This window comes from Odocoileus virginianus, chromosome 9 (assembly GCF_023699985.2).
Source record: "Odocoileus virginianus isolate 20LAN1187 ecotype Illinois chromosome 9, Ovbor_1.2, whole genome shotgun sequence".
In the NCBI taxonomy this organism is placed as follows: domain Eukaryota; kingdom Metazoa; phylum Chordata; class Mammalia; order Artiodactyla; family Cervidae; genus Odocoileus; species Odocoileus virginianus.
In genome coordinates, this window is record NC_069682.1 from 21,526,263 (window position 1) to 21,553,795 (window position 27,533).

The window sequence follows — 27,533 nt, forward strand, 5'->3', positions numbered from 1 at the left end:
CTCTGACTCCAGATGCTTACTCCTACCGAATGCTGCCACCCTTGATCCAATCTGTGTCTAGACTGTGCAGAGAAAACATGTCTTCCTAGTGCTGCCAGTGTGAACTTCAGAGCACCTCAGACTGCTGAATAGGGGGCTATATGCTCATTAAATCAGGGGTCACCAACCTCTGGGATCTGATGCCTGATGACCTGAGATGGAGCTGATGTAATAATAATAGAAATAGGACTTCTCTGGCGGCTCAGTGGATAAGAATCCGCCTGCCAATGCAGGGGGCATGGGTTCAATCCTTGGTCCAGGAAGATTCTACATGCCATGGGGCAACTAAGCCCATGCACCACACTACTGAGCCTGTGTGCTGCAAGGAATGAAGCCCAAGTGCCTACAGCCTGTAAGACAAGACACTGCAATGAGAAGCCCAAGCACCACAATGAAGAGCAGCCCCTGGTCACTGCAATCACAGAAAGTCCACGCAAAGCAACAAAGACCCAGTGCAGCCAAATATAAAAAATAATAAGTACATAATAAAAAATTTAAAAGATTAAGAAAATATTAATAGAAATAAAGTGCACCATAACCATCACCTTCCCCCACCCCCACCCCACCCCCACTCCCAGCCTGTGGAAAAATTGTCTTCCATGAAACTGATCCCTGGTGCCAAAAAGGTTGGGGGTGGTGTCACTGTACTAAATGGTGATCTAGCCCAATGTCAAGGGGAAGGTTACATAACTAGAAAAAAAGAAAAAAAAGCTTATCATAGACAAGGGGAAGCCTAGGGACTTTTTCTACTTTTCTTTGCCCTTTTGTAAGAAAAATGTTCTCTTACTAGTAACAATTTATAAATCTCTTTAATGTAGTTTCTATCATTGAGGATGAGATCTTACCAAAATAATAATAATAATAAACTATATTGCTTTCTCTTAAGTTTTTAATGAAGTTTCTACCACCTAAACAGTCTTCCTGTCTAGCAACTTGACATTTTGCTAATCAGTAGAGAAGGGCCCTTTAAAAGTTCAAATTAAGACAATTCCAAATATTTGGAAACACAGTGTATGTGTTTGATATTCTGGTTATTGTACCTATGGCCTATAATAGAAATAACCTTTGCTAGACCACAGATAGAATCGGATCTCAAAATAGGCCACGAGCAATATTAATCACATATTTTATTTCTGTTGACAGTTATTTACATAATAGTTTAAAAGTCTGGATGTTAATAGAACTGTGTGGTAAGGATGCAAGCTAGAATTTTTCATTTCAGCCCAATGTTAAGCATATTTGCTTTCATCTTCTGTGACCAATAGTTTTTAAATGTTTGTATTCTAATGCAAAGGATCACAAAATTATGTTATCCATTAATATGAGTGGGATAATTTGGATGATAAAATATGTAGACTTAGATGTGTGTCTGGATATATACACAAACATGTATACGTATACACGGGGCTTCCCTGGTGGCCCAGAAGTAAAGAATCTGCCTGCAATGTAGGAGATGCAGATCTAATTCCTGGGTTGGGAAGATCCCCTGGAGGAGGGCATGCCAACCCACTCCAATATTCTTGGCTGGAGGATCCCATGAACAGAGGAGCCAGACAGGTTACAATCCATAGGGTTGCAAAGAGTCGGAACATGACTGAAGTGACTTGAGCACACACAAATGTGCTTCCAAATCACTTTTATAAATCTCAAGGGGACATAGAAACATTGCAATTTGGGTGATTTCCCAAACTGTGCACTTGTCAATTCTTAACTAATCATACACCAAGAATTTCTTTTAATTTCTGTGTTTTCCCCTCTTCCACCTTTGACTATTTCAGAAGACCAGAAACAGTGTAAGAGCAAAATGACTCAAAGAGGTATGCTTTTCCACTCCTTGAGTTGCTGTTTGAATGTTAACATGCTGTTTGAGAAAGAAATTATTAGTCACAATTTTGGAAGTGAAATTTTAGAACACTTATAAACATTTCCTAACTTATAAATAACAGACAATTGCAAATGTTTATTCTTTATCTACCCGATGGAGCCTCAGCTGTCAAGCAGTGGGGAGGGGGGGTCAGGAAGGAGCATTTAGTTTTTCCAGTTTCAGAAAAGGAGCCCTGTAAAGCAGGTATAGGAATCTAATACTTCAGCTCTGGTACATTCATGTGCTCAGATCTCTCTCAAACTAAAGGCTTTTCTCTCTCTGCCTCTCTCTTTTATTATTTTTTTTCCATTTATTTTTATTAGTTGGAGGCTAATTACTTTACAACATTGCAGTGGTTTTTGTCATACATTGAAATGAATTAGCCATGGATTTACATGTATTCCCCATCCCGGTCCCCCCTCCCACCTCCCTCTCCACCCCATCCCTCTGGGTCTTCCCAGTGCACCAGGCCCGAGCACTTGTCTCATGCATCCAACCTGGGCTGGTGATCTGTTTCACCCTAGATATACATGTTTCGATGCTGTTCTCTTGAAATATCCCACCCTCGCCTTCTCCCACAGAGTCCACGCAGCACTGTTTATAATAGCCAGGACATGGAAGCAACCTAGATGCCCATCAGCAGACGAGTGGATGAGGAAGCTGTGGTACATATACACCATGGAATATTACTCAGCCATTAAAAAGAATTCATTTGAATCAGTTCTAATGAGATGGGTGAAACTGGAGCCCATTATACAGAGCGAAGTAAGCCAGAAAGATAAAGACCATTACAGTATACTAACACATATATATGGAATTTAGAAAGATGGTAACAATAACCCTATATGCGAAAAAAAGAAAAAGAGACTCAGATGTATAGAACAGACTTGTGGACTCTGTGCCTCTCTCTTTTAAAATCTCATTTTACTTTGACATCATACCTGTTGAAAAGCTGGCTTGCTGGCTTGCTCTTCTGTCTGTCTCTCCCTTTCTCTCTAGGATGAAAGTGAAAAGTGAAAGTGTTAATCGCTCAGTCGAGTCCCACTCTTTGTGACACTATGGACTGTAGCCTGCCAGGCTCCTCTGTCTGCGGGATTTCCCAGGCAAGAACACTGAAGTGGGTTGCCGTTTCCTTCTCCAGGGGATCTTCCCGACCCAGGGATTGAACCAGGGTCTCCTGCATTGTGGACAGATTCTTTACTGTCTAAATCATAGTGTTTAAAAATGCAAATACCTTTGAATGTTACAAGAGTCTAAGTCATTCATATCTTGATGTAAATGAGCTCAAGAAGATTGCTTGTCTTAAAAGTATCTAAAATATACAGGGTACCAAGTTTGCTGGCGTTCTGGAAGACTTCAGAGGGCTTGGGCTCGCTGAGTCTGCAAAGTGCCCCATGCTTTTCATGGGGGTGGGTGGTAGGAAGAATTGGAGAAAAGATGCAGCCAGGGGTTCCAAAGTCGGGACAGAGAGGCAGAGAGTCGAGTGGTGCCGGGAATAAACTGCCTACTTTGAGAATTTGTCTCAAGTCTTTAATTTTTAGTTTAGATGGGAAAAAATGACCCATTCACACATCCATTTCCCGCCCTCCCGCCCCCACCCCACTCCCACTGGCACCAACCAACTTCTGGTTGTCCCCTTAGTTCAGGCAGGGAGGGGCAGAGAATAATCTTCATCTGAATTGGCCCAGCAGTTTCCTATTTCCTGTTTTTGTTGTATCACTGGAAAATTTTCCATATGTATCTGCAGCAGACTACAGACTCTCAGAACAACTAGAGAAACTGGAAGAGTCCTGTTAGTTCCCTTCATGTGTAAAAGAAGTTCTTGAGTTTTCAGAGCAAACTGGTGGCAGAGTCAAGGCTAGAAACTACCCGGCTGGTAGTACTATTAAATACTAGACGCTTTGTGTAAAAATATGGAAAGCTAAGTAATAACAGTGAATGAAGGTAAACTAATTTAACTTGCTAGTTTCATTTTCCTCAAGTGCTGTGTTTGTAAACCAGTTTTTTGGAGCTTTTCTAACCTAAGAATGTGTATGATGACGGTAGAGCTGTTTGACAAGCCCCACCTTATTCACCACCATCCTTTTTTTCCCTGACTTGCTCTTAAAATCGGGGGATAATTGCTTTACAGTGTTGTGTTAGTTTCTGCTGTCGGTTCAGCTCAGTCACTCAGTCGTGTCCGACTCTTTGCGACCCCATGAGCTGCAGCATACCAGGCCTCCCTGTCCATTGCCAACTCCCAGAGTTCACTCAGACTCATGTACAACAGTGTGAATCAGCTGTATGTATACATAGATCTTCTCCCTCTTGAGCCTCCCTCCCACCCCTCTAGGTCAAAACAGAGCACCAGGCTGAGCTCCCTGTGTTACACGGCAACTTCCCATTAGTTATCTATTTTACACAGGGTAGTGTATATATTTACTCTCATCCTCTGCTTCCCTGCAGTGTCCACAAGTCCTTTCTTTATGTCTGCATCTCTATTCCTGCCCTGCAAATAGGTTCATCAGTACCATTTTTCTAGATTCCATTTATATGCATTAATATGCAATATTTGTTTTTCTCTTTCTGACTTACTTTACTCTGTATAACAGGCTCTAGGTTTGTCCACCTCAGTTCGACCGACTCAAATTCATTCCTTTTTATGGCCAAGTAATATTTCATTATATATATGTACCACAACATCTTTATTTATTCATCTGTTGATGGACATCTAGGTTGATTCCATGTCCAGGCTATTGTAGATAGTGTTGCAATGAACATCAGGGTACAGGTGTCTCTTAGAATTATGGTTTTTCTCAGGGTATTGCTGGGTCACATGGTAGTTTTATTCCTAGTTTTTTTTTTTTTTTTAAGGAATCTCCATACTGTTCTCCATAGTCACTGTATTCCCACCAACAGTGCAAGAGGGTATTTTTAAAAATTAATTAATTATTAAGCTGTTAATTTGGCTGCATCAGGTCATGGTTGTGCACACAGGATCATGTGGGATCTTTTGTTGTGGAGCATGGACTCTCTAAAGGCAGAGTGCCAGCTTACTTGCTCCAATGCATGTGGCATCTTAGTTCCCAATCAGGAATCAAACCTGCGTCCTTTGCATTTCAAGGTGGATTCTTAATCCACTGGACCACCATGGAAGTTCAATCACCATCCTTTTTAAAAAAATTTGTGTGTGGAGGCTGTCTTGTTGTCTCAGTCTGCTGTCTTACTTTTTTCCTGTGCTTTTTTAGCTGCTTCTCACTTTTTGGGGAAGAGAGGTGGTGGTGGGCGGTGAAGTTCCTATTCCTCTCACAACTTCCTTCTCCTTTGGGAGAAAGCCAACTAGTACATTCAATGCCTGGGGGCTGTCGATGTCCAGTTTTAGACTCTTGGGTCAGGCCTGCCCTGTCATGTACTAATTTACATGAAATAATTAGGATGTCACTTGATCTAACAGGTGAAAATGAAATTAACAACTGAATTCACATTCACTCTCGGGTATATTCCCCTAGAACTTTGAGGGGTATGATGCTGTTTTTATATACCAACAGCAGCCTTCTTAGATGGCTCCCTTCTAATGCAGTTTCCTTAAGAAGGATCGATTTATGGTTCAAATCTCAAATAACACTTGACATTGATGGGTCCAAAATTAGGCCACTCACCAATGGTCCATTCAAAAGCTATACAATTACCAGTAGTCAAGCTTCAGGCAATTTGTGTTGTAGAGCACATAAAAATATCTGCAAAGTCCTTCATTTGGATGCATAAATATTATCGTATTTAAATGCATTTTACACTCTGAATAATATAAAATAGGGCTATTAACCCAAATAAACTTAAGTGGTGGTCCTTAAGTCCTATGAAAGTTTGTAGGAACACGCAGCTTCATAGCTGTCCTCAGAATCTCCAAGGGCCCTGTGATCCAAGGAAAGAAAAGGAACCATGAATTCGGGTAATAAATGGGTCATTTAAAGCATCTCACTAAATTTACTGATTTTTGTCTCCACTCCATTTGGATGCATTTCCTCATTGATTTTCTTTAACTTACTGGCTTAAAAGACTGCAGTTTTCAGGTTTTTCTTACATCCATTCTTTCATACTCTGTTGATTGATTTGGATGACAATTGAGTAGGATGACAAGTCACAGATAGAATAGGACTTTGATGTTGCAGCAAGGTGATTTCTGCTGGGAGAGAATCACAGGCTTTAGAATGAGCAGACGGAGTTCTACTATGGCACAAAGGTCACTTAAGAGCTTTGAGTCTCAGTCTCTGATTTGTATATGCAGCTATTTCATGGGGTTGTCATGAGGATGATGTAAGATAAACATGGAAAGAACCTACTGACCACAGTTCGTGACAACCATTAAATAGGCCTTTTCCTCCCTTGTCTGGTTTGAAACAGACTATTGGACTTGGCTTGGTTTCTTGAAGATGCAAAGACCATACCCCTGTTGATATCTGTAATTGTACTCTTCTGGGTTGACCTTCTATTTTTAGGCCTAGAAACTTTACCTTCCACTCTCCCCATTCTTGGTCTACCACCTCCTATTCCTGCCATCTTCTCATTTACTGCCAATCCTGTTCCCTTTCCTAATATCCACAGGAAGAGTCAATTTATTGTGATCTCAACGTTTCCAAGGACCTCAGAGAAAAAAGATATCAAAGGGAAGAATAAATATAATATGTTTAAAGCATGACAATAAATTACTCAGTTTCATCTCAAATTTTGCTCTGAGGAAAGGTTGACATGAAACGTTTGAAGAAACATGAAACAGATCCTAAAGACAGATGATTTTTCAGAGTGAAAGGTAATTTTTTTCCCCTAAGCTTCAAAGCAAGGGTTCCTTTTGTCATCTGCTTGATAGGTTATTTTTGACAGGATTTAACTTATGAAATTGTTCCAATGCCCTTTAAAAGTGTCTGGGCACATGAGTGTGCTAGTGAAGATAAATGTTAGGTCTTAATTGAAATTTTAAAAATGTCCATGTGGCAAAAGTATAGACAACATATTGGTTCTTTGGTGAATTTAAAAAAATGAGTACCTTTTATGACACTGTGTTTACACTCAATAATCAATAGGATGATCTGAGAAATAAGCTAGGAAAAAACATGCCTTCTGGATAATTTTTCTCCTTAACATGTCCCTTTCAACTCTGATTCATCACATCCTTCAAAAATTTTTTCTCTAATTTAGACATTATTCTTTGTTATTTCATTAAGAATCTTAACATAGTATACCAGTAAAAGAGTGAATACACCTGTAAAAATTACTAATAATTTATAGTAATATAGAAACCTTTTTTGCTATAGAAAAATTTCTAAATTTTCAGTATCACAATTTCAAAGGAATTTCATAAAATTGTATTAAATTAAGAAGAAATTTAATCAATTTAATTGTGATACAGGCTGAAGGATTTTTCCAGTGCAACATAATAAGCTATACTTTAGTTGCATAAACATTAATAAAATACACTTATTGCAAAAATTTTAATAAAATAAAACTTTTAAAGGATTCATAACTTCTTAAAAATTAATTTCTGAGCAACACTTTAATTTTTTTATTTTAAAATACTTTTATTTATTTGGCTGTGCTGGGTCTTAGCTGTGGTATGAGGGATCTAGTTTTTCCACTAGGGATGGAACCTGGGCCCCCTGCATTGGGAGTTCGGAATCTTAGCCACTGGACCACCAGGGAAGTCCCTCACCTCATTTTTATAGAAGAGGAAATCATTCAAGTCCATAAAGCTAATAATAGAAAAAACATAGTGGCACCTGACAACAGGATTTGAATAATTACACATGATTATATTCATCTCTGGGCTTTCCAAGTGGTGCTAGGGGTAAAGGCGCAGGTTTGATCTCTGCTTGGGGAAGATCCCCTGGAGGACTTAGCATACACACAGGGATATTCATCTTTATTATGAAAAAGTTCAAATAATCACAAATGTCTCCTTACAACCACATTAAATAATTATCAAGACCAACATGTTTGCTTCCTCTCTCCCTTTTCTCTTTTACTTTTTCGGTTTGCTGAAATAATTTGAAGAAACACCCAGATCTGTCATTTTACCCCTACATACATCAGTATCTGTCTCCAAAAACTATGGACTTAACAAAACAAAAAGCAATGCCATTCTCATACCTTATAAAGTAACAATAATTCTTTGGCATCATGTGAATCAGTCCATAATTAATTTCCCTAGTTGCTTTAAAAATATCTTTTGTTCATTTGGTTTGTTCAAATCAAATTATGAGCATGCTGCTGCTGCTGCCGCTAAGTCACTTCAGTCGTGTCCGACTCTGTACAACCCCCCCACCAGGCTGCCCCGTCCCTGGGATTCTCCAATCAAGAGCACTGGAGTGGGTTGCCATTTCCTTCTCCAAATCATAAAAGTGAAAAGTGAAAGTGAAGTCACTCAGTTGTGTCCGACTCTTAGCAACCCCATGGACTGCAGCCTATCAGGCTCCTCCGTCCATGGGATTTTCCAGGCAAGAGTACCGGAGTGGGGTGCCATTGCCTTCTCCAAATTATGAGCATACATTTTAATAAAATGTCTGAGCAAGTTCTTGTGATTTCAGAAAATAAAGCAATGAAAGAGAGATGAGGTCTTCAGTCTAAATACTAGTGAAGATTTTGCAAAAGATGTTCCAATATTAATAGTTTTATAGCCTATCAATTAAAAGAAATAATTGGGAAGATCCATAAGAAGTTATTTTTGTTTTTTTCTCTTTAAAAAGAAGGAAAATTTACTATCCACTAACACCATGTTATGGGGCTTTCCAAGTGGCGCTACTGGTAAAGAACCTGCCTACCAACGTGAGACATAAGAGATGCAGGTTTGATCCCTGGGTCGGGAAGATCCCGTGAAAGTGAGCAAGGCAACTCACTCCAGTATTCTTGCCTGGAGAATCCCATGGACAGAGGAGCCTGGTGGGCTAGGGTCCATAGGGTTGCAAAAAGTCGGACACGACTGAAGCAACTTAGCATGGAGCGTGCAAAACATTTATGAACGGAATGTTTCCACTCAAAATTCCTATGTTGAAACTTAACCCCCAATATGATGGTATTAGGGGGTGGGGCCTCTTTTATAAGGGTACAAATCCCATTTGTGAGGGTTCCACTTTCGTGAGCTAACCACCTCCCAAAGGCCCCACCTCTTAAGAGCATTAAGTTAGGGGCTAGGATTTTAAGGTATGAATTTTGAAGGGACAGAAACATTCTTGACTATAGCACAGCCCGAGACCACTATTTCATGTTTCAGAAGGGCACTTAGTCCACACGTGTACAAAAGATGTCATCTTAGAAGGATAGGCCTTCTTGGGAAAGCACATTTAGTAAATCTATAAATGTTTCTTGGAATATGGATTTGGCAACTGAAAAATATCTCAAAATTAGTAATATCAAATGTTGCACTTATTGGAGCTCAGGGTGGGCTGCCCCAAAATATGCCACAATAGTATATTGATTAGTTTGAATTAAATTACTTTAAAAATGACTAATGCAAGAGGGACACTCTGACCCTCCTTTCTGTCTCCCTGAAAGCAGGAAATCGATCTCCCATAAGAAAGGTGCTCTCCCAGCATCTTGTGGAGCAAGGACACCCTTATCTCCAGAGAGAGGAATTCAGACCAAGAAGCCTGTATAAACAAATTAAATCACTTCTTTAATTTATGACCCCAAGCCCAAACTCTGTTTAAATTCTTCACTCCTTGGGCACCCAAAATCTAAGCTTCTTTGTTAATTTCTCACAAATGTATTGTTCCTTTGTCTAAAAAGTATAAAAGCTGCCTGCTTTGACACTTTAATATATACTAATATATAATAAGTATATATATTACATATACATACATTTATTTATTTATCTGTTTTTGACCGTATGGGTCTTTGTTGCTGTGTCCAGGCTTTTGCTAGCTGTGGTGAGCTGGCGCTACTCTCTAGATGCGGTGTGAGGGCTTCTCTTGTTGTGAAGCGCAGGCCTTAGAGCCTGTGGGCTTAGCTGCCCCAAGGCATGTGGAATCTCTCTGGACTGGGATTGAACCCATGTACCATGCATTGGCAGGCAGATTTGTAACCACTGGACCACCTGAGAAGTCTTATTGCCCTGAGACCTCCATTTGCACAAATGAAAATTTGTTTTTTTCTCCTGTTAATCTGTCTTGTATGAATTTTATTATTAGTCCAGCCACAAAAACTCAAGAAGGGTAGAGAAGGAAATTTCCCCCTCCCAACATACTTATATAGTTTATATATATAAACTATATATATATGTATGTATATATATAATTATCCAGATACTTAGGAGCAAAAGAGGCAGTAGTTGAGTCAAAAGGGTGTGGAGTCAGACAGACTGGCCATTATTTATTAATTTAATAATTTATAAATTATTTATTAATTCTCAGTCTTTTGATACCTTAGTATTTCCTCCGTAAAATGGGAGACTATAGTTCCCCATTAGGGGAACTCATAAGGGAGACTATACTCCCCTTATGAGTATATGAGACTATACTCGTAAGAATCCTCTCGATAGGCATGTAATGTAGCTAATGCATTATCTGGCACATAAAATGTACAGATCCTCCCCAACTTACAATGGAATCACGTCCCAATAAACTGATCATGACCGAAAGTTGAAAATGCACTTACATTTACTCTCCAGGACACCAAGGCTTAACCCAGCTTACCTTAAACATGCTCAGAGCACTTACATTACTCAACAGTTGTACAAAGTCATCTAACACAAAGTCTGTTCTATAAGTTGTTGACTATCTCATGTGATTAATATTGTACTGAAAGTGAAAAACAGAAAGAAAGTGAAAAACCTTTCTGTCTGGGCCCAGGATGGCTGTAAGTATATTGGTTGTCCATCCTTGTGATCTGGTGGCTGACCGGAAGCCCTGGCCATTGTCCAGCATCAAGACAGAGGATTGGACCTCCTATCATTAGTCCAGGAAAAAAGTCATAATTCAAAATTTACAGCATGGTTTCTGCTGAACTTGGGTTATTTTCACCCATTGTAAAGTAAAAAATGTCTCAAAGTCAAACCATCATCAAGCTGGGGACTGTCTGTACTTAAATTCTAGCTCATTGTTAACTTCTAAATTTTCAGACAGTTTGCTCAAAAGAACACAAACTCAGCCTCTCATCTGGACTGGGATTTCATGGGAACTTAGAGGGTTGATGAAGAAACTCCATTTTCATCTCTTCAAGGCAGATGGCTGTCTTCTCTGTCTGCTGACATGTTGAGCAGCTAGAATGAATGCTATCTCTAGTGTGAAGTGTTTGAAAGAAGTAAGATTAAGTGTGGACAGGGTTTTTTTTTCCCCCTTGTTCATTAAACATTTTGGTGACTAAGAGTCTTCTCAATACATCTCCCAAGTTGATGTACTAACTCATATTTTTCCACTTTTACATAATACTCTAATTTTTTTAATGACCAGTTCATAAAAACAAATTCAAGTTTACAGGTTAAAAAATCAAGACCCAGGATAATTAGCTACTTGCTTAACATGGTAATAGCTAACTTTTCCTGGGACCTCATCTTCTCAATGTGCATGTTTGTGCACCCTTAGTCGTGTCCAACTCCTTGCAACTTCATGGACTGTAGCCCACTAGTCTCTTCTGCACATGGGATTTTCTAGGCAAGAATACTGGAGTGCCATTTCCTTCTCCAAGGGATCTTCCTGACCCAGGGATTGAGTCTAAGTCTCTTGTGTCTCCTATATTGGCAGGTAGATTCTTTACGACTAGTGCCACCTGGGAAGCCAACATCTGACTGCTTTCTATTTATCTTAACTCTGTTACTATGTGAGCAATCCCGGGAGGATGGTGTGATTTCATGTCCATGTTAGAGATGAGGAGACTGAGGCTCAGAAAAGTTAAAAAAAAAAAACTTGTCCAGGGTCATTTAACTGGTAGGTGGAGATTCAGAACCTGTACTGGGCAGTCTAGCACCAGAATCACTCTGTGGTATCAGCTAAAGACTCTCTAAATTGGACACTCTTGGATTTAAAGAGCAGCCCATCACCACGGGCTGGGGTTAGTGCCTGATAGGGCGAAGCGGGCACTCCTCCTCTAACTCCTGTGAGCAGCTGCGTCTCTTCTCCTACCCCCAAGCCAGGAAGGCAAGCAGACACCGTCTCCACCCTCTCCTCCCATGCCAAGATCCCACTGTTCCTCTTTGTCTCTTCTCTGTTGTTTCACAAAGATCTACTTGTTTAATCTTTCCATCTCTTCTTTGTTTCAGTCTAAATAGAGACAGGGATGAGGGCAGAGGAGGAATTGAAACCAAACCCTTCCCAGGGTGAGAGATGAACATGCCAGGATATCTATCTGACCTGTCAACAGACATTTCCTCAAAATGCCTCTTAACATCACACTTTTTTTTCCTTCTTATGCCCTTTAAGTCACTGATTGTGTGGATATCAACTGCTTATGTATCTGGGGGACAAGGTCTGTCATTCTGAATTCATTTTAATAATGAATATAAAAGCTGTGACCATGGCCTCACTGTACCCACCAAACCCAGAGTGGCTGAGGACGGGGTGAAAAAAATGCTTACATATTGTTCTTGTAGTCATTAGGGGCTTAGAAAGGCACTTTCAGAAGACAAAGAGCTGGAGAGATATTCTAGTAGTTGATCCTTTGAGCTGAAAAACCATTCTTATTTATTTATTTATTTATTTATTTATTTATTTTCTTATTGTAGTGGTTTTTGCCATACATTGACATGAATCAGCTGTGGATTTACATGTGTTCCCCATCCCGGTCCCCCCTCCCACCTCCCTCTCCATCCCATCCCTCTGGGTCTTCCCAGTGCACCAGCCCTGAGCACTTGTCTCATGCATCCAACCTGGGCTGGTGATCTGTTTCACCCTTGATAGTATGCTTGTTTCAATGCTATTCTCTCAGAACATCCCACCCTCACCTTCTCCCACAGAGTCCAAAAGTCTGTTCTGTACATCTGTGTCTCTTTTTCTGTTTTGCATATTGGGTTATCGTTATCATCTTTTTAAATTCCATATATATGCGTTAGTATACTGTATTGGTCTTTATCTTTCTGGCTTACTTCACTCTGTATAATGGGCTCCAGTTTCATCCATCTCATTAGAACTGATTCAAATGAATTCTTGTTAATGGCTGAGTAATATTCCATAGTGTATATGTACCACAGCTTCCTTATCCATTTGTCTGCTGATGGGCATCTAGGTTGCTTCCATGTCCTGGCTATTATAAACAGTGCTGCAATGAACATTCGGGTACACATGTCTCTTTCAGATCTGTGAAAAACCATTCTTAATGCTAGAATTCAAATGTTCCAGTTCTTTGAAAACATTATCTTTATCCTTTTACTTACTTTAAACAATAACAGCATTCATTTCGGATTAGATTTTTTTGATGGTGCCATGTGTTTTTTTCCTGATTTCTAACAGGTATACTAGCTATGTGCACTGTGCCCCCCAACCCAGTTTTACTGTGTCTCAATAACTCTACAGTATGATGCATGCTCTCATAGTTGCAGGACAAGGAACAAGATCCCAAGGCCCAAGGAACGCCATGTACAAATGAGCAAGTGCCCCAGAGAACTCTGCTCCATGTGATGTGGCAGCCTGGACGGGAGGGGAGTTTGAGGGAGAAAGGACACCTGGATATATATGGTTGAGTCCTTTCACCCTTCACCTGAAATTATCACAACATTGTTTGTTAACTGGCTATACTCCAACACACACACACAAAAAAGAGCAAATGCCCGGAGGAAAAGAATGAGTTCAGAGCCTGTGTGGGCAGGAACCTAGGGTATAAGGTGCTTGGTGTGTGTGGTCTAGGGGTGACAGAGAAAGGAGGAGCCGAGAGACTGGAAAGAGGCTGAGGGGCACAGCCAGCTGCATTAACATCCTTCTCAGTGCCACGGGAACTGAGGAAGGGCTCTGTATCCTATCCAAGGCATAGTTAAAATTGCAGTTTTGTTTTGGAGCAGCTCCCCACTTGGCATTCCAGGGAGGAGGGGCTGGAGGTGGAGCATACAGAAATGGCCAGAGAGGACCCCGAGCAGTTATCCAGGTAAGGGGTGATTAGGCCCTAAGGTGAACTGATGGTGATCAAGGAGCCACAAGGGCAGATTTCCCAAGGGCTTAGGAAGGACACTCAACAGGCGGAAGTGATAAACTGGGCGTGACAGGTGGGGAGAGAAAGAGTTCTAGGGTCATTTGTACAGTTCAGTTTTGGTATTTAGGATTCACTCTGTTATTGTCAGTTTTGACCTGATTAGCAAAGCAAAATAATAACATGGACAAATAAGCCTAAAATAAGAAGTCCAAGGCAATGGCTACAGGTAATGATCCATGATAGAGAAGGGTTGGGTTCTGAGGATCAAGAATCAAGGTAAACAGGGACCTCGCTTGTGGCACAGTGGATAAGAATCTGCTTGCCAGTGCAGAGCATACAGGTTTGATCCTCGGTTTAGGAAGATCCCACAAGCCACAGAGCAACCAAGCCTGCGTGCCGCAACTACTGAGACCTGCTCTAGAGCCTGGGAGCTGCAACTGCTGATCCCATGTGCCCCAGAGCCTGTGTTCTGCAACCAGAGAAGCCACTACAATGAGAAGCCCAGGCACAACAGCAAAGAACAGCGCCCACTCACAGCAACTAGAGAAAGCCCGTGCAAAAAAATAAAAAAGCAACAAAGACACAGCGCAGCTAAATTTTTTTTTTAAAAAAAGAAGAATCAAGGAGAATAACTAGGGCACCAGGAACAGGAACGCCACCTTCCAAGACCAGGACTTCTACCAATTCTGCCGAACACTAACTCGCCCCGGACTGTTTCCAAGTGGTCGTACACTCATCACTGTGACTTCTTCACATACTAAGGCTGCTGCCCAAACGTGCTTTCAGGGAAGAGCTTCTGAAAAATGAGACAGTAGACCTCTGGAGGAGGGAGCGAGCGTCATCCAGGCTGGCATTATTTAACCGCTCTCTCTCTCTCTCTCACACACACACACACAGACACACATATGGGTATGTCATTTGAAGTTAACTGGAAGAATACAAAGTGTGTTTAACACTTTAGACCAGATGCTAATAGGCCTTTTGATGCCCCCAAATGTTTATTTTTCTCTCTATGACGTGTATATGTCAGTTCTAACATGTTCTCCACCTATTCCACACAGAATGGGAAATTTGAGACTCTTTTTAAAGGGAAAGAACTCAGCATAATTTTTGTTATGGGGTCAGTCTTGTTTGCTTCCTGGTCCAGTTTAATGGTTGACAGTAAATGTCCAACTCAGATGTCTTCAGAGACCACTCCATTCTTACTTCAAAGCGTAAGACACTTCAATTACATACATCAAATAAGACATGATATATTCCCCTATATAACCCTTTACAAGAACTAACTAGAATTGCTACCAACAGATTAAGAGTGTAAACATAATGTTAAATAAACTGATGCCAGTTGTATGATGTATCTTAAAGGCAAATATCCTCCAGACCAAAATTACTAGTGCCTCTAGGGCCAAGATATAAATAACCTGTGCTTACTACTCAGCTTATGAAAGAGATGGCAAGAGTAATGGGTTTTAAACAGTTTCATAGGTAGTATGACTGAAAATAGTTCACGAATATTTGGGGCTTATTCATGAAATGCTAACAGGTTATTTCAATAAAGGAGATGTTTCATCACAGTTTATAGGCTGGCAGAGTCTGACCAATGGTGAGGTGAAGGAGAAGCATATGATTTGCATAGGCTTGAATTTAGATAGGAGAGAATTTTCCTCACTTGTAAATTGTCTGTAGTTGTGACATCTTACCGTATTTGCATGAAATGGGCCCCCAAAAGCAAAAAGTGATATATTGTGTAAAATATGAGACTCCCTCAAATTTCCATTTGGTTACACCCTGGTTGTTGCTACATCTGAAGATGAAGCTATCTTCATCACTTCCTTTTCTTTTATTCCAAATCTGTCCTCTGAAGACAAGCTATGTGTGCACTCCCAGAAGTAATGCATATTTGCAATTTGGGCTGCTGCAGTTGCTGTGTAAAATGGTCAACACTTTAAAAAAATCTAACTGTACTAGAGTTGAGTCCTGTATTCTGTGTAGGATGGCAAGGAGGAAGTAAAAAATTTTAATGTTGTGAATTCTTTGAAGTCAATATTTGTGTGGGGTAAGGTGCTTGGCAGTTATTAAAATATTTCTATCACATAAGACATTTTAGCTCCCACAAAAATTCCTTTTTCCTTTTAGTTGATTATTGTTCTCCATTCTGATTCTAGGTAGTTGCTGAATTTACTGAAATATGTAGAATCAATGTTTCGATGATTTTAGACTGTATTCATAATACAGTGGATATTTAAAAATAGCCCAGAAAGTTACTGGAATCTCTGAATTTTCAGCCTAACTTAATATTTCCTGAAAGTCCTGCCAAAAATTGCAGAGAAGACATGACAATTTTAAATGAGAGAAGAAAAAAGACACTTTCCTCTCTCTCTGTTCAAGATGAGGGCATATAATCAGTCACATGTTATTTTGGACTTTCCTTCACTAGAAACTGACAGCCCAGAAAACTCATGGCCACAGCGGAAGGGGCTCTAGGTCCAAGAACCTGCCTCTCTAGTGGGTGAGAAGGGGGAGAATTAAAGAGATCTGAATGGCAAACTGATGGTTTCTCTACACTCATCTCTTGGGATTGAACCCCTGTTCATTGCACTGGTTTCACACATAGAGAACAATGTAAAGTGTCTGTAAAAAAATGACTTCCTTCCTAGCCTGCCAAAGAGGTTTTTATTACCACTCCTGGGTGGAGGACATTGGTGGAAGCATCAGTACATCCAGTGAGAAACCAGTCCTTCTAGTCTCTGGTCTTGGCTGCACTGAAAGCATCCTCTTCCTTTCTTTCTTTTTTTAACTTTAAAACTTATTTTGTATTGGGGTATAGTTGATTCTTGAGGGCAGAAGGAGAAGAGGGTGTCAGAGGATGAGATGGCTGGATGGCATCACTGAAGCAATGGACATGAACTTGGGCAAATTTCGGGAGATGGTGAGGGACAGGGAGGCCTGGCATGCTGCAGTCCATAGGAGGGTCACAAATAGTTGGATACAACTGGATGACTGAACAATAACAGATAGCTGATTAACAATGTTGTGGTAGTTTCAGCTGAAAGGCAAAGGGACTCAGCCATATATATACAAGTATCCATTCCCCTAGCAAACTCCTCTCCCACCCAGCCTGGCTCATAACATTGATTAGAGTTCCACGTGGTCTTTGTTGGTTATCCATTTTAAATATTGCAGTGTGTACATAATATTTCCAAAGTCTGTGGTACATATATACAACGGAATATTACTCAGCCATTAAAAAGAATAAAATAATGCCATTTGCAGCAACATGGATGGACCTAGACAGTGTCATACTGAGTGAAGTAAGTCAGACAGAGAAGAAATATCATTTGACATTCCTTATATGTGAAGTCTAAAAAGAAATGATACAAAAGAACATATTTATGAAACAGAAAGAGATTCACAGACTTACAAAACAAATTTACAGTTGCCGGGGGGAAAGGATAATTAGGGACTTTGGGAAAGCATACTCTTTCTGGGCTCTGTATAGATAGCCCTGTTCATCCCATTTATTTGGCATAAAGCATATGCTAAGTGGTGTTATTAAACATTCGTATGTTCTTGTTTGTCATTTACAACAACATGGATGGACTTAGAGGGTATTATTCTTATTGCAATAAGTCAGACAGAAAAAGACAAATACTGTAAGGTACCATTTATATGTGGAATCTAAGAAAATAAAATGAACTGAAGTGAAGTGAGAGTCACTCAGTCATGTCCGACTCTTTGCAATGCTGTGGACTATACAGTGCATGGAACTCTCCAGGCCAGAATAATGGAGTGGGTAGCCTTTCCCTTCTCCAGGGGATCTTGCCAACCCAGGGATCAAACCCAGGTCTCCCACATTACAGGCAGATTCTTTACCAGCTGAGCCACCAGGGAAGCCCACAACAAACTAGTGAATATAACAAAAAGAAGCAGGCTCACAGATACAGAGAACAAACTAGTGGTTACCAGTGGTGGGGAGGGGCCATGTGTGGGTGGGGGCTTTAGAGGCACAAACCACTAGGTATAAAATAAGCTACAAGGACATATTGTACAACATGGGGTACAAACCCAATATTTTATAATAATTATAAATGAAGTATAACTTTTAAAAATTGTGAATCACTCTATTGTACACTTGTAACTTGCATAATATTATTTATCAACTGTAATTCAATAAACATTTTAAAAAAATTTGTAAGTCCTTGTTCTGGCTTCGTAATTGAGTTGCAAGTTTAGAGCCCAGTGCTCAAGAGTGATGGCTCTAGTTCCATTGCCTGGGTTTAAAACTGGGCTTTGCCACTAACTGTAACCACCTTATTCAACTTCTCTGAGCCTCAGTTTAGCCATCTGCAAAACGGCACTTCCTTACAGGATTGTGAAAATTATATGAAATATCACATACAGTGCTTAGGATAGAGGGGGCCAGGAGCCTTAGAAGCCCACAGCAAAGATGAGCTATTATTAGTAAATGTGCTTTTTTGATAAACAACATGTTTTCATTCAATCAAGAGGCCAAATATCTGTAAGATTTTACTAGATAGCTGACCATCTTCCTTTTGGTGACTCAAGTTGACAGCATTTAGGAGAAGATAGCAGTGTTGGTTTGAAGCTGTTTCCCCTCTCATCTTTAAAGGAAGCAGAGGAAAAGAAGTATGGTCTGGTTCTGAAGAAAACCAGGTCAAGCTTTGTTTCCTGTTCAGACGGTCTGTGTATAAATGCATATCGTGATTCCCAGAATTCCATTGTGACAGCTCCCTTAGTTAATGGGCAAGGAGGATTTTCTCAGGCTAGGTTTACACAGATTTGCCTCAGAAGAGAAAGCCAAATAATTCCTATTTTTGGCCTGGTGCTTAGAAAAGAAGGGACAAACTGCTTGTTTTTAAAAACTTTCTGGGACATTAAACAACAGGTTTCTTTTTCCTTTTTTTATTTTTTTAAAGAAGGGGAGATCATATAAATAGGAAATGACCTAGCAGGCTCTCCAATTTCACTCTTTTAGGAGAAAAAGAATCTTTTTTATCTTGTGGGCTCATTTTCAGACATTACTCTTGCAATAAAAAACATCAAAATTGGGTAATTTGTAATTCTTTCATTCAAATTGGAGGCTAATTTCCTTAAAAAGGATTATAGCAACTTCAGAGGCTTTACTGTCCAGGCAAGATATGCTTCTATCCATCCTGAAAAAGTGTCCATAAACATTAGCAGGTATCTGAGATTTCCTGTGACTCAAGGCATTTGAGTCAAGTGTGCCTGCCAGTGCTTGGTGGGGTGGGTTTCTCTGTGTTGAGTCCCATCTGGGAAGTTTGATAGCAGACTTTGGGTTATTTTTAGCACAAATCATACAATTCTGAGTGCCTTCCTGGATAGTCTTCTGTAGGTTAGACCCCTTTATATACTTTTGAATCCACTGTAAGTTGGCAACTCTCCTGTAATGTGTTTTAGTATGAATGTGCTGTACCACACTGCCAAGAATGCTGCGAGAATCCAAACAATTCCTTGCACCCTACATTTTCAGCCAGTCGAGGTGTGATCAAGAGTGAAATCCCACTCTTTGGACCTCTCTTTGTCTTTTTCTACAAAGGAGATCTCAGCTCAAAAGAGGGATGGACACTCAGCATATACAAGAAACTATGCTTTAGGGTGAGGCCTCCTAGTTGTCTTTATAGAGTTTAATCACCTTCTGGGGATCCAATGCGAGAAAAGTGGTGCTCCATTTTGCATCTTGTTTCTTCTGTCCTTCCTTTGGAACGCTTTAAAAGCAACATCTCTGACTGGGAATCACTCATTCTGAATGTGCCATCTAATCTTTGCAACTTTCTCCTGACATCTGAGCTGCTCTGAAGTTATCATTCCAGTATTTTCAGGGACCTTGGGATCTGTATCAGTGTAACATCTCTAGGCCTGATAAATCTTTTTCAAAAATTCAGAAGGGTCTTCATATGGTTTCTGCTCAACTTCTTTTTTTTTTTTTTCCATTTATTTTTATTAGTTGGAGGCTAATTACCTTACAACATTGCAGTGGTTTTTGTCATACATTGAAATGAATTAGCCATGGATTTACATGTATTCCCCATCCTGGCCCCCCTTCCCACTTCCCTCTCCACCCAATCCTCTGGATCTTTCCAGTGCACCAGGCCCAAGCACTTGTCTCAGGCACCCAACCTGGGCTGGTGATTTGTTTCACCCTAGATAATATATATGTTTCGATGCTGTTCTCTTGAAACATCCCACCCTCGCCTTCTCCCACAGAGTCCACAAGTCTGTTCTATACATCTGAGTCTCTTTTTCTGTTTTGCATATAGGGTTATCGTTACCATCTTTCTAAATTCCATATATATGTGTTAGTACACTGTAATGGTCTTTATCTTTCTGGCTTACTTCGCTCTGTATAATGGGCTCCAGTTTCATCCATCTCATTAGAACTGATTCAAATGAATTCTTTTTAATGGCTGAGTAATATTCCATGGTGTATATGTACCACGGCTTCCTCATCCATTCGTCTGCTGATGGGCATCTAGGTTGCTTCCATGTCCTGGCTATTATAAACAGTGCTGCGATGAACATTGGGGTGCACGTGTCTCTTTCAGATCTGGTTTCCTCGGTGTGGATGCCCAGGAGTGGGATTGCTGGGTCATATGGCAGTTCTATTTCCAGCTTTTGAAGAAATCTCCACACTGTTTTCCATAGTGGCTGTACTAGTTTGCATTCCCACCAACAGTGTAAGAGGGTTCCCTTTTCTTCACACCCTCTCCAGCATTTATTAGTTGTAGACTTTTGGATAGCAGCCATCCTGACTGGCGTGTAATGGTACCTCATTGTGGTTTTGATTTGCATTTCTCTGATAATCTGCTCAACTTCTTGAACCTTGATCAAACTCGTTCAAAGCCTGGTGAGATACATTTACAGTAGTGTGCTAATAAGGACATCCCTCCCTCACTGGGGCACAGTTTGGTTCAGTAGTAGGTCCTGTCAAGTGGGCTTCGGGTGCACCAATTGGGTGTGTTAAGTGGAGTTGGTATGCTGATTCCCTGGCCTTATCAATGACCATTCTCTTTTCATCTCCTGCAAGCATTACACTGAGAAGAATGTGCATGTCTGTCCATGAAGGGTGGTGGGTAACAAAAACAGAAATAAGCACAGACTTAGAGAACGAACTTATGATTGCCAGGGGGGAAAGATGGGGGATAAAAGATAATTAGGGAGTTTGGGATTGATGTATATACACTGCTATATTTAAAAATGGATAACCAACAAGGACCTACTACATAGCACAGGAAACTGCTGGATGTTATGTGGCAGCTTGGATGGGACGGGAGCTTGGGGAGAGAATGGATACATGTATATGTATGACTGAGTCCCTTTGCTGTCCATCTGAAACTATTATGACATTGTTAATTGGTGATGCCCCAATACAAAATATAAAGTTTTAAAAAAACAAAAAAATAGAAGAGAGCAATTCTGTCATTTAGAAAGGATCCTCCCCATAAGAAGGACTGTCCGACTAAACAATTGGTGGAGAAAGGACTATGCATAGACACAGAGCCAGTTGGGTGTTTTTATTTAGGTCCCCTTTGGCAGGGAGCTACCCCACGTCCAAGGAGCAGCGGCTGTGTGGGCGCAGGAGGGTCAAGAGGAGCTACTCCATGTTCAAGGTCGGGGGGGCGGCCGTGAGGAAATACCCTTTGTCCAAGGTAAGGAGCAGCAGCTGCGCTTTGCTGGAGCAGCCGTGAAGAGATATCCCACGCCCAAGGTAAGAGAAACCCAAGTAAGATGGTAGGTGTTGTGAGAGGGCATCAGAGGGCAGACACACTAAAACCATAATCACAGAAAACTAGCCAATCTGATCACAGGACCACAGTCTTGTCTAACTCAATGAAACTAAGCCATGCCGTGTGGGGCCACCCAAGACAGACGGGTCATGATGGAGAGGTCAGACAGAATGTGGTCCACTGGAGAAGGGAATGGCAAACCACTTCAATATTCTTGCCTTGAGAACCCCATGAACATTATGAAAAGGCAAAATGATAGGATACTGAAAGAGGAACTCCCCAGGCTGGTAAGTGCTCAATATGCTACTGGAGATCAGTGGAGAGAAAACTCCAGAAAGAATGAAGGGATGGACCCAAAGCAAAAACAATACCCAGTTGTGAATGTGACTGGTGATAGAAGCAAGGTCCGATGCATTAAGAGCAATATTGCATAGGAACCTGGAATGTTAGGTCCATGAATCACGGCAAATTGGAAGTGGTCAAACAGGAGATGGCAAGAGTGAACGTCGAAATTCTAGGAATCAGTGAACTAAGATGGACTGGAATGGGTGAATTTAACTCAGATGACCATTATATCTACTACTGTGGGTAGAAATCCCTTAGAAGAAATGGAGTAGCCATCATGGTCAACAAAAGAGACTGAAATGCAGTACTTGGATGCAATCTCAAAAATGACAGAATGATCTCTGTTCACTTCCAAGGCAAACCATTCAATATCACAGTAATCCAAGCCTATGCCCCAGCCAGTAATGCTGAAGAAGCTGAAGTTGAACAGTTCTGTGAAGACCTACAAGACCTTTTAGAACTAACACCCAAAAAAGATGTCTTTTTCATTATAGGGGACTGGAATGCAAAAGCAGGATGTCAAGAAACACCTGGAGTAACAGGCAAATTTGGCCTTGGAGTACAGAATGAAGCAGGGCAAAGGCTAATAGAGTTTTGCCAAGAGAACGCACTGGTCATAGCAAACACCCTCTTCCAACAACACAAGAGAAAACTCTACACATGGACATCACCAGATGTTCAACACTGAAATCAGATTGATTATATTCTTTGCAGCCAAAGTTGGAGAAGCTCTATACAGTCAACAAAAACAAGACTGGGAGCTGACTGTGGCTCAGTTCATGAACTCCTTATTGCCAAATTCAGACTTAAACTGAAGAAAGTAGGAAAAACCACTAGACCATTCAGGTATGACCTAAATCAAATCCCTTATGATCATACAGTGGAAGTGAGAAATAGATTCAAGGGATTAGATCTGATAGATCTATATCTGATAGATAGATAGAGTGCCTGATGAACTATGGACGGAGGTTTGTGACATTGTACAGGAGAAAGGGATCAAGGCCGTCCCTATGGAAAAGAAATGCAAAAAGGCTGTCTGAGGAGGCCTTAAAAATAGCTGTGAAAAGAAGAGAAGCAAAAAGTAAAGGAGAAAAGGAAAGATATTCCCATCTGAATGTAGAGTTCCAAAGAATAACAAGGAGAGAGAAAAAAAGCCTTCCTCAGTGATCAATGCAAAGAAATAGAGGGAAACAACAGAATGGGAAAGACTAGAGATCTCTTCAGGAAAATTAGAGATACCAAGGGAATATTTCATGCAAAGACGGGTTCAATAAAGGACAGAAATGGTATGGACCTAACAGAAGCAGAAGATATTAAGAAGAATACACAGAAGAAATGTACAGAAAAGATCTTCACGACTCAGATAATCACAATGGTGTGATCACTCACCTAGAGTCAGACATCCTGGAATGTGAAGTCAAGTGGGCCTTAGAAAGCATCACAATGAACAAAGCTAGTGGAGGTAATGGAATTCCAGTTGAGCTATTTCAAATCCTGAAAGATGATGCTGTGAAAGTACTGCACTCAATATGCCAGCAAATTTGGAAAACTCAGCAGTGGCCACAGGACTGGAAAAGGTCAGTTTTCATTCCAATCTCAAAGAAAGGCAATCCCAAAGAATGCTCAAACTACCGCCCAATTGCACTCATCTCACATGCTAGTAAAGTAATGCTCAAAATTCTCCAAGCCAGGTTTCGGCAATATGTGAACCGTGAACCTCCAGATGTTCAAGTTGGTTTTAGAAAAGGCAGAGGAACCACAGATCAAATTGCCAACATCCGCTGGATCATCGAAAAAGCAAGAGAGTTCCAGAAATACATCTATTTCTGCTTTATTGACTATGCCAAAGTCTTTGATTGTGTGGATCACAACAAACTGTGGAAAATTCTGAAAGACATGGGAAAACCAGACCACATGACCTGTCTCTTGAGAAACCTGTATGCAGGTCAGGAAGCAACAGTTAGAACTGGACATGGAACAACAGACTGGTTCCAAATAGGAAAAGGAGTACATCAAGGCTGTATATTTTCACCCTGCTTATTTAACTTTTATGCAGAGTACATCATGAGAAACGCTTGGCTGGAAGAAGCAAAAGCTGGAATCAAGATTGCCGGGAGAAATATCAATAACCTCAGATATGCAGACGACACCACCCTTATGGCAGAAAGTGAAGAGGAACTAAAAAGCCTCTTGATGAAAGTGAAAGAGGAGAGTGAAAAAGTTGGGTTAAAGCTCAACATTCAGAAAACTAAGATCATGGCATCTTAGTTGGCCCCATTACTTCATGGGAAATAGATGGGGAAACAGTGGAAACAGTGGCAGACTTTATTTTTTGGGGCTCCAAAATCACTGCAGATGGTGATTGCAGCCATGAAATTAAAAGACGCTTACTCCTTGGAAGGAAAGTTATGACCAACCTAGATAGCATATTAAAAAGCAGAGACATTACTTTGCCAACAAAGATCCATCTAGTCAAGGCTGTGGTTTTTCCAGTATTTATGCATGGATGTGAGAGTTGGACTGTGAAGAAAGCTGAGGGCCGAAGAATTGATGCTTTTGAACTGTGGTGTTGGAGAAGACTCTTGAGAGTCCCTTGGACTGCAAGGAGATCCAACCAGTCCATCTTAAAGGAGATCAGTCCTGGGTGTTCATTGGAAGGACTGATGTTGCAGCTGGAACTCCAATACTTTGCCACCTCATGCGAAGAGTTGACTCACTGGAAAAGACCCTAATGCTGGGAAGGATTGGGGGCAGGAGGAGAAGGGGATGACAGAGGATGAGATGGCTGGATGGCATCACCGACTCGATGGACATGGGTGTGGGTAGACTTCGGGAGTTGGTGATGGACAGGGAGGCCTGGTATGCTGTGATACATGCGATCGCAACGAGTCGGACACACCTGAGCGACTGAACTGAACTGATGGCAGGGGTCACCAACCTCTGGGATCTGATGATCGATGGTCTGAGGTGGAGATGATGTAATAATAATAGAAATAAAGTGAACAATAAATGTAATGTGGTTGAATCATCCCCAAACCATTGCCCCCTTCCTGGTCCATGGAAAAACTGTCTTCCATGAAACTAGTCACTGGTGCCAGAAAGACTGGTGACCACTGCCTTCTGGGATGCAACATAAGGGAAATTGCCTTGCCCTGGGAATGGCTCCCGGCCCAAACTGTGTGCTCTGTTGGATCTTAGACGGGGATAGCAGCCCAGGCCCCTGTGCCCCAGGAGCTAAGAAAGAATTTTCCAGCTGATCCTGATAAGCAGAGAGAGCCAGTCCAACCACTTCCCAATCCCCAGTGTTGGGAACTGGGGTTGCATGGCATAACCTCTGGGCAGTTGGGACGGCCAGTTCAACAGGAGGTTGGAGCAATATAGCCTCACCCACCTTTTTTGGGCTTCCTTTTTGGGGCACTAGTGGTAAAGAATCTACCTGCCAATGCAGGAGACATTAAGAGATGCAGGATCAACCATGGTTTGGGAAGAACCCTTGGAGGAGGGCATGGCAATCCATTCCAGTATTCTTGCCTGGAAAATCCCATAGACCAAGGAGCCTGGTGGGCTACAGTCCATGTCATCGCAAAGAATGGGACACGACCTAAACAACTTAGCCTGCATGCATTCCTTTTTCTTCCTTCCTGCGTGAAGATTTTCCCTTGGATTCCTTTTACCACAAGGTGACGACTGTCTGACCTTTTCCTACATTAATGCAATAGCTCAAATGCTTGCACATTAGAGGACTGATTTCATCATTCTTCACAGAATAGCTATAGAGCCATCCAAAGGCCACCACAAAGCCACAAAGAGCAATCAATCATCTCTAACCATTAAATGGAAGCCCTTTTGACTTGGCATCAACCAACCAGGCTGATTTCTTGGATGGGCCTTTTGGTGATTTTAGGAACCAGGTGGAAGCTTTGTCTTCTCCCTGAAAATGTCCCACATTCAGACAAGAACAGACAGATTTTTTTGTTGCTGTTCCTTTCCTCCACTTGACATCAGTCTGTAAATGGAGAAATGGTACCAAAACAAAATTATATTAAAAAAAAACCCAAAGAACAAAATAAACTCTCAAATTTGGTCTGAGGGCTTTATGTATCACAAGAACCATCAACTCAACCCCTCTTGCAACATGACTCTTTGGAGAGCTGTTGGAACTGGGCCAACAACACAGGAGACCACCAACAACATAATTAGCACAGCAAGGGTGATGCTACATGGCATACAAGGTCTCAAGATAACCCTGCCTAAACCCTTTTGCAGAGATCCTAACAGGTACTGAGGCCAAGCATTGCTAAAAATAAGACAAAATACAAACAGCACACACAAATGCTAGCATCCAAATAAATCAGTTCACAAATTGGGTAAAAGTCCAGCAATTATTTTCTCTCTCCAACAGGGTACCCCAATCTAACATAAAACAAATCAGCTTATTCTGGAGGGGAAAATACCCCAAAAGATGGAAATTAAATTTCTGTCTATACATACCAGAGCACTTACCCTACTGTATGGAACCCCTCAGCTCCCAGATGTCAACTCCTTGCTCTAGTTGCCAAGCGTTGAGGCAGCCAGGGTCGCTCTGGGTAATTCTTTAGGGAAGATACTCAGGACAAGTGGTACCAGCAGCTGCTACGGCCTTCCTTGAGAATTCCTCATTGCCAGGCCAGCTGGTCACAAACAGAAAGACTCCTGGCTGGCTTCACCAAAATGCGTTACTAAGTTCAAGCTCATCCCACTCACTGCAGGACAGATCAGTCAATCAGGTTATGAGGTGTTGGGCAAGGAACAGCGATTGTATTCGGAAAGTCAGCAGACAGAGAAGATGGCAAGCTCATGTTCTAAAGGAGCATCTTGCCCAAATTAGAATTCAGGCTTCTTTTACACTAAAAGAGGAGGAATAAAGTCCTGGTTCAGCCACACTCTGGAGGGGATCTGTTAGTTTCTTCCTCTGTGTAGCCGTTCACAGGTGGGCCTGTTCAGGATCTTCCTGTGAAGTAAACAGAGATAATTTGGCTTAAAGATCACCACCTGGAAGGCAGGGTTCCCAGAAATGGGTTACTATGTATGATTTAAGCTTATAGGCAAGGTCCTTTTAGTAATTAACTTCTAATAGCAGACAAAGTTTCTTCCCTACTGCATAAATTCATCTCCCTGGAATAATCTGCCTGCAATGCAGGAGACCTGGGTTTGATCCCTGGGTCGGGAAGATCCCCTGGAGAAGGGAATGGCAACCCTTCTTGCCTGGAGAATTCCATGGACAGAGGAGCGTGGCAGGCTATATTTCATGGGGTTGCAAAGAGTTGGACATGACTGAGCAATTAACACACACACACACACACACACAGAGGAAAGATATATAGCAATCCATTAAAGGGTAGCCTTTGGAATCAGACCCATTTAGCTATTCCCCCCCCCACTTTAAAAAAATTTTAAAA

General features: G+C 41.2%; 1 long non-coding RNA gene across 3 annotated transcripts in view; it reads right to left on the minus strand.

Moving 5' to 3' along the window:
- Window positions 1–2,652: 2,652 nt before the first annotated feature.
- Window positions 2,653–27,533, minus strand: part of LOC139036575 (uncharacterized) — a 113,675-nt gene continuing 88,794 nt past the window's right edge. Inside the window, exons 4-6 of one of the 3 annotated variants that reach the window (XR_011489390.1) lie at window positions 26,599–27,085; window positions 5,928–6,062; window positions 2,653–2,898 (exon numbers count right to left, since the gene is read on the minus strand). This is a non-coding gene — a long non-coding RNA (uncharacterized lncRNA). Of the gene's footprint in view, window positions 2,899–4,788; window positions 5,795–5,927; window positions 6,063–26,598; window positions 27,086–27,533 lie in introns of those variants that run through there. The other 2 variants (XR_011489389.1, XR_011489391.1) reach the window with 2 other exon arrangements.